This window comes from Parasteatoda tepidariorum, chromosome 8, assembly GCF_982258835.1.
Source record: "Parasteatoda tepidariorum strain Cologne lab strain chromosome 8, Ptep-v5.0, whole genome shotgun sequence".
NCBI classification, from domain to species: Eukaryota; Metazoa; Arthropoda; class Arachnida; order Araneae; family Theridiidae; genus Parasteatoda; species Parasteatoda tepidariorum.
In genome coordinates, this window is record NC_141762.1 from 93028953 (window position 1) to 93042504 (window position 13552).

Consider the following 13552-nt stretch of genomic DNA (forward strand, 5'->3'; position numbering starts at 1 on the left):
TCTTCACAGCTATGAATATCCTGCTAAATCTCATATTTTTGGCTCAGAATCATTCCTCTTTATTTTATGTGTATGTCAACCATATTTTATGTAAATGCCTTTCCTTAAAAGAAAATAATAATTACATTTTAATTAGTTTTTAGCTTCTTACCTATATTACATAATACATATTTATTATTTTTCATACTTTTTATATCTTATTGCTAATAAAAACGGATCGTTTCGTTCTTGTATAAATTTTCACAATGTACTTAATCTTCCTCAGGTGAACACGCTTAATGTGAACTAATTTTTCTCTTCTCGCTGAAAGTCTTATTAATATCAACAGCCCCCTTTTCCTAGACTTTGCAGTTCAGATTGACAAGTCTAAATACATTAATTTTTTTTCACTTTGTAGAATTGAAAGTTTTAACAAAGAATTCCTGTTTTCCTCACAAAATCATTCCTTTAATATTAGCGTTGAATTCTGTTCAATATATATAAATATATACGATTCTTCTATTTTGTTTGCCCACTTACAAATTGCTGAGCCAAATTTTTAATTTGGAATACATTAGCCATTTGTCAGGCTGATGATATTAATACATCATTATTTTATTTGTATATATTGTATATGTAATATTGGCTGCTGAAATTGTTTAATAATTTATTATTATTGTGGTCATCCCCATTGCAGAATCACAGCGACATTGTCACAGAAAGTTAGGGTTCTTGCGAAAAGATTTTTCTTTTAAAAAGTAAATACTAAATTTAGTTTTCTTTTCTACAGAAATTTACACGTAATATTTGAACCATGCATTTAGATATTCACTTTTTGACACGCTTAATTTACACCGGTAGTATCATAAATCAATGTAAAGTTTCTATTGTTTTTTCAGCAACTACTGATTTTCACCTGGTTTTTAAATATCTCTATTTATTTCACACTATATGGAAAATTCGAATCTTGCATTTGAGTATTTACTTTTAAGGCAATGATTCTGTCTAATTGTTGGCAGCTATTGATTTCTCAATAGTTTTTATATCAAATGTTTTTATACGATATTAAAATTATTTATTACGCATTTGAGTAACCCCTTTTTGAGGAGTCCGATTCGCATGATTTCATTGTTAATCTTCGTTTATTTTTTTCGATAACGGATTACATTATTTTTTTAAATTGTGGTGATTATTTACAAAATGCGAAGAAGGAAATAATTTGTGTGACATCCCCTCCCTCCAACAAAATGCGCAAATAACACCCATAATATTAGAATAAAAAATTATTACATGTTTAATTAAAAAAATTATATTTTTTTTGGAAACACAGTTCTTTTGTTATTTTTAAATTACTAACATATATGTTTGTTATATTGAAGTTATCTTACAGAAAGTTATTAGTGCCAGACAGTTTTGTTGCAAATAGCTTGAAAAAATTCTGCCACAGGGGTGGTCATTATATTATCTTTGTGCAATGTGTATGTTTTAAAAAAAATCATAATTCTTAAGCAATATTTCCATACACACTGAAATGATTGCTTGAGTGTTAGGAATTATCATTGTATATATAGTTTTTAATTTTAAAAATGTTTAACTTAGAATTTTTTTCTTTTCATTTTTTATAATATTGTAATTGCTTTATTCATGTATATATATGAAATATGTAAATGTTCAAAAGTATGTTTAATTTTGCATTATATGGATAATGACCAAGTGTATCAAAACAATGTTTCCATGCACAGACATGATTGCTTGAATGCAATGGATTATCATTGTATATATAGCTTTTAATTTAAAAAAATCATAAACTTAGAATTTCTTTATTTTCATTTTTTGTTTTTTTTGAAATTGTAATTGCTGTCTTCGTGTATATATCTGAAATATGTAACTGTTCAAAAGTATTTTTAATTTTGCTTTATATAGATAATGCCGAACAATTTTGCAATTGTTAAGTTTCTATTGACTGATGAGGTTGCAGTTCTGCCAGTGACCTGGTTGTCAACAAAGGGATGTGTGTGGGCCTCCTTTAAAAGCGTATGAAGTAATGAAACTTGTTATGAAGCTAACTAAACCTTCTCCAGATTGGATTTGCCATGAAGCAAAACTTTTGGGTGAATATGGTAATAACTTATTACTTAAAGAATTTTTTTTTTTGTCCAAATGCAAATTTTAACTGGTATGTATACACCAGTTAAGACACGATGTTTGTATATAATTAAATAGGATGTGATGAACTATGTATAATTTTTGTTATTTAATTGCTAATTTGTTCTTCTCAGATACGACCTCAGAGTGCTGCACACTTCACTATTTTATTATTTACTTCCTTGCTCTTTTCTTACTTTTTTCCCCCCTTTGGTTTTTTCCTGTGTTACCCTGAGTGTTCAATATTGTTATTGTTATGAAGTTTTTTAACTCAGAATTTTACAGTGCATCACTGGATCTAGCCCAGATCTAGATGTAAAGTTTGAATATGCATTCATTCAATTTGATACAATTGTTCTTAACCAATTTTGGAATGTTAAAGCCTATTCATATTATCTAAACCTGTTACCAGACCCAATACTAGCCCCAGACCACTGTTAAAACTCCCATTTCTAAACAAAATAATTTGGAAGTTAAAAATAGTATATTTTACAAATCTTTCCCAACAAAATTTTCATTTATTTCATATATTTACCGATTTGATTAAATAAATCAAAATGACATAAGAAGTATAAAACATTTTTATTTATGAGTTGATTTTAATGTGATAAAAAAGAAATATATATATGTGTACATATGCACACATATTTTATAAAAAAATTATAAAATAAGTGAAGAGAAGAAAAAAAATCATAAAATTAAGAAGAAAAAAATAGCTGTCACTTTTTACTATTTGTTTTCTTAAGAAAAAATTGTATTCCTTAAGTAAAATTTTTTATGAGTTAGTATTTAACAATAATTACAAAAGCATATGAGCTATCACTCAAATAATGCGCCCTTATTTACAATGCATCAATTCATAAAAATTTGCTTAATTATTTTGTTCATTGTCTGACTCATGGCATTTGTAGAAGAAAAAAATTTAACTTTTTAAATTTGAAACATAATTATCTGATATATATAAGCAAGCAAGGTATGTAATATAGAATGTGATGAAATCTACCTTCGTTTCCTATCATAACAGGGTGCCTAGCATTTTTAAAAAGTGCTTATTTTTGATTTTCAAATTGTGCCCTTATTTACATCAATTCATAAAAATTTGCTTAATTATTTTGTTCATTGTCTAACTCATGGCATTTGTAGAAGAAGAAAATTTAACTTTTTAAATTTGAAACATAATTATCTGATATATATAAGCAGGCAAGGTATGTAATAAAATGTGATGAAATCTACCTTCGTTTTCTAACATAACAGGGTGCCTAGCATTTTTAAAAAGTGCTTAAAGGTGCTTATTTTTTATTTTCATATTTTAAAAGCCATTTAAGGTGTTTTTATTTTATTGTGGGTTTGTAAAAAGTGCTTAATTTTCTATCTTTTAAAAAGAAATTTTTTAGTGTAGCGATTGTTGTGGTAAATTACAAAAACAAAAAAACGTGATATTCACGATTTTCTTTGCAATATTTAATCGAAACTAGTTTAAGTTTTCAAAAATGTGTCTGTATTTTTTTGGAAAGTGATAAAAAATATTTTTTGAGTGCTCACTTTTTGTTGAAAAATTTGATTATGCATGCTGTATAAATATTATTACTGTATCCTTAAATGATAAAGTACGATTGGATAATTTTAAGAAGCAAAAATATGGAGAACAGTTACAGCAAAAATGTTTAAACTAATATGCCAATAAATTAACCACTGGTCTTTTTATTTTCACCAGCACACATTTTAGAATTTTTTTTTCTTCTTAGCATAAATTAAAAGGATTTTTATGCTCTTTCTGGTAGACTCCTCCATAATTCCTTCTATTTTTATCAATCAAATCAAGCTTTTTGCTTTTAACCAGATTATAAAAAAGATTAATGTGTACTTTATAGTGGCAAAATAGTGCATCATATCATTCTGTATGCAATTAAAAAGTTAACATTTAACTTTTTTACACATTTTTTACTTTAACTCATTTCTGTAAACAAACTAAACTACAGAAACAAAATTTAAAATTTTGACTATTTTTATTTAAAAAAAATTTCTGCTGGAGAATTGAGGGGTAAAAAAAATCTGTTAAGGAAAGAATAGGTAGTTTTCTTGAATGTCATTAATAAATATTTAATTTCAATCATTTCTAAAACTTATGCTATGCCATTGCTCTATTTTTAGGTGCTGTGAGGAGAAATCCTTCGATCCAAGACATAGCAACAGACCATGAACTTGAAAAGTTTATGAAAAACGGCATGCAAAAAGCAAGAAATGTTTCTTCATTAAAAAATTTTAAATTGTAAATTTTACTTTTTTGTAAATAAACTATTTATATATGATTGTTTCGATTTATACCCTTATTTATTAAACATTCTTTTCAATAAGCGTGAAAATGTAAAAAAAATTCAGTTTCAGAAATGATCCTTTTTTTCTAATTTAAATTAAAACTCATAATAATAATTTAAACTTTTCTTAAAGTTAATTTAACTTTTTATTTTTATTTTAGAAAATGAATCATTGATGTTTTACAAATTTTTTTTTCATAATTCAAGAAATTCAGAATCTTGAAATATTTTCATATTATTCCTTCAACCTTCATTTTTCAAATACAACCAGTTCTTTTCTTCCAATAACAATTTTTATGCCGTAATTGTAATTACGTTTCTAATTTAAAACACTCTTTCTGAATATTACAATCACCTTGGAAAAAAATGTATTTTAATAAAATTTTACTAAATTCAATATTTTATAAAATTTACAACTTTAACAAATTTCTTAAGGCAGCAATCAAAGCAAAAAATTATTTAAAGTATACAAATATTTCAAATTAGAATTCTGAAATAATTTGTCAAATAAAGTTAATCAGATATTATGAGTATATTTTACATATATCCTTACATTTTGCTATTAATATTCTCAAAACTTACGTGAAATACAATCTAAATATACTCATAATATAAGATAAATCAATTTAATAAGAAATTCTCAATTAAAAATTTGTATCGTTTTATAATAAATAATACAAATTTAGTAAATAAGCATTTTTTAAATACTTTAGTAAACAAAAATGAAATATATCTCTCAGACATTCAGGGTTGTCTCTGAGATATCTAAAAGAATATCCTTGGGATATCCAGAAACTAAATATAACAGACATCTGAACGATGTTGGAGAGATATCAATGTTTAATTTAAGATATCCCTTGGATAAATATGATAGGCCAAAGATATCTGTCGGATGTCTCTTGGATGTGCAGCAGACATCAATATCCAAATATCTGCTAGACATCACACAGATGCGACCCCTGGATTTCTGTTGGATATTCAGACGTCTCAGGGATCTCTGATGGATATGGCAATATCCAGTTTCTTTATCCAAGAGATATTTCAAAGATGTGTTGTGGATATTTGTGGCTGTGTGGGTAGCCACCGATATCCAAACACGTCTGTTACCTATCCAAATATCCAGTGGATATTCGGATATGTTCCAGACTTCTTACAGATATCTAAACACATCTAAGTCCATGAATTGGATATTTTAGACGTCTCCGAGATGTCATTTTTGGATATCTGGAGGATAGGGTAATTTGGTTATTATAGAGATATCCAGGCATATCAAAGTCCTAGATATGGACATTTTGGATATTTGATATGGATAAGTTTAAGACATTGATCACTGGATGTCTGTAGAATGCTTAAGAGACGTTTCAAATTGTACTCAATAGCTGAAGCAGATCCAGTTTTCGATATTTCAGTTTTTGGATTTAGATAATCTTTTATTTACAATTCTAAACTCTGATATAATTTTCTTTTTCTGATGCAGATTTTTTATTCTGAATTAATACGGAATTTTGAATTTTTAAATATTCTTAGATAATTATAATTCTAACCGTACTCAACAAAAACAGAAACCTGATACCAAATACGAAACCGCAGAATTCATTTTTCGCGAGCGTCTTCATTTCATTTTACAACCTTGATATAAGAATCATTTATTGTTGAAGTAAGTAAGAGTTTTTTTTTTTATTGAAATATTTGTTTTCTTCTTATTGGTTATATTGTCATTTTTATTTCACCTATATGCATTTTACATATCTTTGAAATGTATGAACTTGGATATAAGTCTGACTTTGATGAATTGTTATGGCTTACAATATGAAGAGTTACTGTTTGAAAAATTTTCTTTAAAGATTTCATTTTCTAATTATGTATGCTTATTAAAAGATAAATCTATTTGTTTAATCAAAAATATTATTAAAATATCAGATGGTAGTGTAAATATTGTAGTCACCAAATTTTTTAGCTGTGTCGATGTTTATGAATATCCTGCTAAATCTTCACAGCTATGAATATCCTGCTAAATCTTCACAGCTATGAATATCCTGCTAAATCTCATATTTTTGGCTCAGAATCATTCCTCTTTATTTTATGTGTATGTCAACCATATTTTATGTAAATGCCTTTCCTTAAAAGAAAATAATAATTACATTTTAATTAGTTTTTAGCTTCTTACCTATATTACATAATACATATTTATTATTTTTCATACTTTTTATATCTTATTGCTAATAAAAACGGATCGTTTCGTTCTTGTATAAATTTTCACAATGTACTTAATCTTCCTCAGGTGAACACGCTTAATGTGAACTAATTTTTCTCTTCTCGCTGAAAGTCTTATTAATATCAACAGCCCCCTTTTCCTAGACTTTGCAGTTCAGATTGACAAGTCTAAATACATTAATTTTTTTTCACTTTGTAGAATTGAAAGTTTTAACAAAGAATTCCTGTTTTCCTCACAAAATCATTCCTTTAATATTAGCGTTGAATTCTGTTCAATATATATAAATATATACGATTCTTCTATTTTGTTTGCCCACTTACAAATTGCTGAGCCAAATTTTTAATTTGGAATACATTAGCCATTTGTCAGGCTGATGATATTAATACATCATTATTTTATTTGTATATATTGTATATGTAATATTGGCTGCTGAAATTGTTTAATAATTTATTATTATTGTGGTCATCCCCATTGCAGAATCACAGCGACATTGTCACAGAAAGTTAGGGTTCTTGCGAAAAGATTTTTCTTTTAAAAAGTAAATACTAAATTTAGTTTTCTTTTCTACAGAAATTTACACGTAATATTTGAACCATGCATTTAGATATTCACTTTTTGACACGCTTAATTTACACCGGTAGTATCATAAATCAATGTAAAGTTTCTATTGTTTTTTCAGCAACTACTGATTTTCACCTGGTTTTTAAATATCTCTATTTATTTCACACTATATGGAAAATTCGAATCTTGCATTTGAGTATTTACTTTTAAGGCAATGATTCTGTCTAATTGTTGGCAGCTATTGATTTCTCAATAGTTTTTATATCAAATGTTTTTATACGATATTAAAATTATTTATTACGCATTTGAGTAACCCCTTTTTGAGGAGTCCGATTCGCATGATTTCATTGTTAATCTTCGTTTATTTTTTTCGATAACGGATTACATTATTTTTTTAAATTGTGGTGATTATTTACAAAATGCGAAGAAGGAAATAATTTGTGTGACATCCCCTCCCTCCAACAAAATGCGCAAATAACACCCATAATATTAGAATAAAAAATTATTACATGTTTAATTAAAAAAATTATATTTTTTTTGGAAACACAGTTCTTTTGTTATTTTTAAATTACTAACATATATGTTTGTTATATTGAAGTTATCTTACAGAAAGTTATTAGTGCCAGACAGTTTTGTTGCAAATAGCTTGAAAAAATTCTGCCACAGGGGTGGTCATTATATTATCTTTGTGCAATGTGTATGTTTTAAAAAAAATCATAATTCTTAAGCAATATTTCCATACACACTGAAATGATTGCTTGAGTGTTAGGAATTATCATTGTATATATAGTTTTTAATTTTAAAAATGTTTAACTTAGAATTTTTTTCTTTTCATTTTTTATAATATTGTAATTGCTTTATTCATGTATATATATGAAATATGTAAATGTTCAAAAGTATGTTTAATTTTGCATTATATGGATAATGACCAAGTGTATCAAAACAATGTTTCCATGCACAGACATGATTGCTTGAATGCAATGGATTATCATTGTATATATAGCTTTTAATTTAAAAAAATCATAAACTTAGAATTTCTTTATTTTCATTTTTTGTTTTTTTTGAAATTGTAATTGCTGTCTTCGTGTATATATCTGAAATATGTAACTGTTCAAAAGTATTTTTAATTTTGCTTTATATAGATAATGCCGAACAATTTTGCAATTGTTAAGTTTCTATTGACTGATGAGGTTGCAGTTCTGCCAGTGACCTGGTTGTCAACAAAGGGATGTGTGTGGGCCTCCTTTAAAAGCGTATGAAGTAATGAAACTTGTTATGAAGCTAACTAAACCTTCTCCAGATTGGATTTGCCATGAAGCAAAACTTTTGGGTGAATATGGTAATAACTTATTACTTAAAGAATTTTTTTTTTTGTCCAAATGCAAATTTTAACTGGTATGTATACACCAGTTAAGACACGATGTTTGTATATAATTAAATAGGATGTGATGAACTATGTATAATTTTTGTTATTTAATTGCTAATTTGTTCTTCTCAGATACGACCTCAGAGTGCTGCACACTTCACTATTTTATTATTTACTTCCTTGCTCTTTTCTTACTTTTTTCCCCCCTTTGGTTTTTTCCTGTGTTACCCTGAGTGTTCAATATTGTTATTGTTATGAAGTTTTTTAACTCAGAATTTTACAGTGCATCACTGGATCTAGCCCAGATCTAGATGTAAAGTTTGAATATGCATTCATTCAATTTGATACAATTGTTCTTAACCAATTTTGGAATGTTAAAGCCTATTCATATTATCTAAACCTGTTACCAGACCCAATACTAGCCCCAGACCACTGTTAAAACTCCCATTTCTAAACAAAATAATTTGGAAGTTAAAAATAGTATATTTTACAAATCTTTCCCAACAAAATTTTCATTTATTTCATATATTTACCGATTTGATTAAATAAATCAAAATGACATAAGAAGTATAAAACATTTTTATTTATGAGTTGATTTTAATGTGATAAAAAAGAAATATATATATGTGTACATATGCACACATATTTTATAAAAAAATTATAAAATAAGTGAAGAGAAGAAAAAAAATCATAAAATTAAGAAGAAAAAAATAGCTGTCACTTTTTACTATTTGTTTTCTTAAGAAAAAATTGTATTCCTTAAGTAAAATTTTTTATGAGTTAGTATTTAACAATAATTACAAAAGCATATGAGCTATCACTCAAATAATGCGCCCTTATTTACAATGCATCAATTCATAAAAATTTGCTTAATTATTTTGTTCATTGTCTGACTCATGGCATTTGTAGAAGAAAAAAATTTAACTTTTTAAATTTGAAACATAATTATCTGATATATATAAGCAAGCAAGGTATGTAATATAGAATGTGATGAAATCTACCTTCGTTTCCTATCATAACAGGGTGCCTAGCATTTTTAAAAAGTGCTTATTTTTGATTTTCAAATTGTGCCCTTATTTACATCAATTCATAAAAATTTGCTTAATTATTTTGTTCATTGTCTAACTCATGGCATTTGTAGAAGAAGAAAATTTAACTTTTTAAATTTGAAACATAATTATCTGATATATATAAGCAGGCAAGGTATGTAATAAAATGTGATGAAATCTACCTTCGTTTTCTAACATAACAGGGTGCCTAGCATTTTTAAAAAGTGCTTAAAGGTGCTTATTTTTTATTTTCATATTTTAAAAGCCATTTAAGGTGTTTTTATTTTATTGTGGGTTTGTAAAAAGTGCTTAATTTTCTATCTTTTAAAAAGAAATTTTTTAGTGTAGCGATTGTTGTGGTAAATTACAAAAACAAAAAAACGTGATATTCACGATTTTCTTTGCAATATTTAATCGAAACTAGTTTAAGTTTTCAAAAATGTGTCTGTATTTTTTTGGAAAGTGATAAAAAATATTTTTTGAGTGCTCACTTTTTGTTGAAAAATTTGATTATGCATGCTGTATAAATATTATTACTGTATCCTTAAATGATAAAGTACGATTGGATAATTTTAAGAAGCAAAAATATGGAGAACAGTTACAGCAAAAATGTTTAAACTAATATGCCAATAAATTAACCACTGGTCTTTTTATTTTCACCAGCACACATTTTAGAATTTTTTTTTCTTCTTAGCATAAATTAAAAGGATTTTTATGCTCTTTCTGGTAGACTCCTCCATAATTCCTTCTATTTTTATCAATCAAATCAAGCTTTTTGCTTTTAACCAGATTATAAAAAAGATTAATGTGTACTTTATAGTGGCAAAATAGTGCATCATATCATTCTGTATGCAATTAAAAAGTTAACATTTAACTTTTTTACACATTTTTTACTTTAACTCATTTCTGTAAACAAACTAAACTACAGAAACAAAATTTAAAATTTTGACTATTTTTATTTAAAAAAAATTTCTGCTGGAGAATTGAGGGGTAAAAAAAATCTGTTAAGGAAAGAATAGGTAGTTTTCTTGAATGTCATTAATAAATATTTAATTTCAATCATTTCTAAAACTTATGCTATGCCATTGCTCTATTTTTAGGTGCTGTGAGGAGAAATCCTTCGATCCAAGACATAGCAACAGACCATGAACTTGAAAAGTTTATGAAAAACGGCATGCAAAAAGCAAGAAATGTTTCTTCATTAAAAAATTTTAAATTGTAAATTTTACTTTTTTGTAAATAAACTATTTATATATGATTGTTTCGATTTATACCCTTATTTATTAAACATTCTTTTCAATAAGCGTGAAAATGTAAAAAAAATTCAGTTTCAGAAATGATCCTTTTTTTCTAATTTAAATTAAAACTCATAATAATAATTTAAACTTTTCTTAAAGTTAATTTAACTTTTTATTTTTATTTTAGAAAATGAATCATTGATGTTTTACAAATTTTTTTTTCATAATTCAAGAAATTCAGAATCTTGAAATATTTTCATATTATTCCTTCAACCTTCATTTTTCAAATACAACCAGTTCTTTTCTTCCAATAAAAATTTTTATGCCGTAATTGTAATTACGTTTCTAATTTAAAACACTCTTTCTGAATATTACAATCACCTTGGAAAAAAATGTATTTTAATAAAATTTTACTAAATTCAATATTTTATAAAATTTACAACTTTAACAAATTTCTTAAGGCAGCAATCAAAGCAAAAAATTATTTAAAGTATACAAATATTTCAAATTAGAATTCTGAAATAATTTGTCAAATAAAGTTAATCAGATATTATGAGTATATTTTACATATATCCTTACATTTTGCTATTAATATTCTCAAAACTTACGTGAAATACAATCTAAATATACTCATAATATAAGATAAATCAATTTAATAAGAAATTCTCAATTAAAAATTTGTATCGTTTTATAATAAATAATACAAATTTAGTAAATAAGCATTTTTTAAATACTTTAGTAAACAAAAATGAAATATATCTCTCAGACATTCAGGGTTGTCTCTGAGATATCTAAAAGAATATCCTTGGGATATCCAGAAACTAAATATAACAGACATCTGAACGATGTTGGAGAGATATCAATGTTTAATTTAAGATATCCCTTGGATAAATATGATAGGCCAAAGATATCTGTCGGATGTCTCTTGGATGTGCAGCAGACATCAATATCCAAATATCTGCTAGACATCACACAGATGCGACCCCTGGATTTCTGTTGGATATTCAGACGTCTCAGGGATCTCTGATGGATATGGCAATATCCAGTTTCTTTATCCAAGAGATATTTCAAAGATGTGTTGTGGATATTTGTGGCTGTGTGGGTAGCCACCGATATCCAAACACGTCTGTTACCTATCCAAATATCCAGTGGATATTCGGATATGTTCCAGACTTCTTACAGATATCTAAACACATCTAAGTCCATGAATTGGATATTTTAGACGTCTCCGAGATGTCATTTTTGGATATCTGGAGGATAGGGTAATTTGGTTATTATAGAGATATCCAGGCATATCAAAGTCCTAGATATGGACATTTTGGATATTTGATATGGATAAGTTTAAGACATTGATCACTGGATGTCTGTAGAATGCTTAAGAGACGTTTCAAATTGTACTCAATAGCTGAAGCAGATCCAGTTTTCGATATTTCAGTTTTTGGATTTAGATAATCTTTTATTTACAATTCTAAACTCTGATATAATTTTCTTTTTCTGATGCAGATTTTTTATTCTGAATTAAAACGGAATTTTTAATTTTTAAATATTCTTAGATAATTATAATTCTAATCGTACTCAGCAAACATTGAAACCGGATACCAAATACGAAACCGCAGAATTCAGTTTAAGCGTGCGTCTTCTTTTCATTCTACAATCTTTTTTTGATATAAAAATCATTTATTGTTGAAGTAAGTAAGAGTTTTTGTATTGAAATATTTGTTTTCTTCCTATTGCTTATATTGTCATTTTTATTTTTCCTATTTGCATTTTACATATCTCTGAAATGTATGAACTTGGATATAAGTCAGACATTCATGTAAAACTTAGCGACATCCCTTAGATATTCGAATTTCCATGTCAGTTAGCTTACAAATTATTGTGTGTAACATTTCATTCACTGGCAAGTATGCCCAAAATTAAAAAACGTATTCATTCTAAAGTTTACAAGAAAATTAATGCATCATTGAATGATACTGATGTAGCTAGGCCGTCTGAGTCTTCAAAATCGGTCAGTGAATTTCAATCGCCAGCAACACCACTTGAAATAAATAATAAATCTATTTGTGTACTACCTTCATTTAATTCTAATGTAACTGACGCGATCGAAATAGGTTCATCCTCAATAAATTCAACTTTAAATAACATCAATAAAGATAATCAAGAAGATCACCCATCGAATTTAAAAAATTATTTGGCAGTATGGGCTATTGCTGAAAATGTGCCTCAATCTACGATCACGAATTTGTTAAAAGTTTTAAAGAAATATCCTTGTGGTTCAGACTTGCCTTTAGATGCCCGTGCGCTGCTTCAAACACCTCGATGTGTAAGAGTAGAAAATATATCTAATGATGTGTACCATCATTTTGGAATTGAAGTAGGAATTATGTTTATTTTATCTAAGATAAACTCTAAAAATGTATTAGATCCTGATCTAAAACTACTTGTAAACGTTGATGGTTTGCCTTTAGCGAAAAGTTCAGGTAGTCAGTTATGGCCAGTTTTGGGATCATTAAGTTACAACTTGAATGCACCTTGTGTGTTTCCCCATAGGTATATTCAATTCAAATCAGAAACCTGAAAATCCAAATCTGTTTTTAAACAAGTTTGTCGATGAAATGAACAAATTAATTAAGAATGGTATTGTGGATGATGGGAAACATTATAAAATTGATCTGAAGGGAATG

At 26.9% G+C, this 13552-nt stretch overlaps 1 long non-coding RNA gene across 2 annotated transcripts; it reads left to right on the forward strand.

Moving 5' to 3' along the window:
- The first annotated feature begins 1876 nt into the window (after nucleotides 1-1876).
- LOC147806541 (uncharacterized) lies at nucleotides 1877-4434 on the forward strand. 2 transcript variants are annotated; one of them, XR_015435947.1, is made up of 2 exons: nucleotides 1877-2099; nucleotides 4276-4434. It is a non-coding gene; the product is annotated as an uncharacterized LOC147806541 (long non-coding RNA). The 2 variants fall into 2 exon arrangements; XR_015435948.1 differs by having other exon boundaries at nucleotides 1946-2090.
- The last annotated feature ends 9118 nt before the right edge of the window (nucleotides 4435-13552 follow it).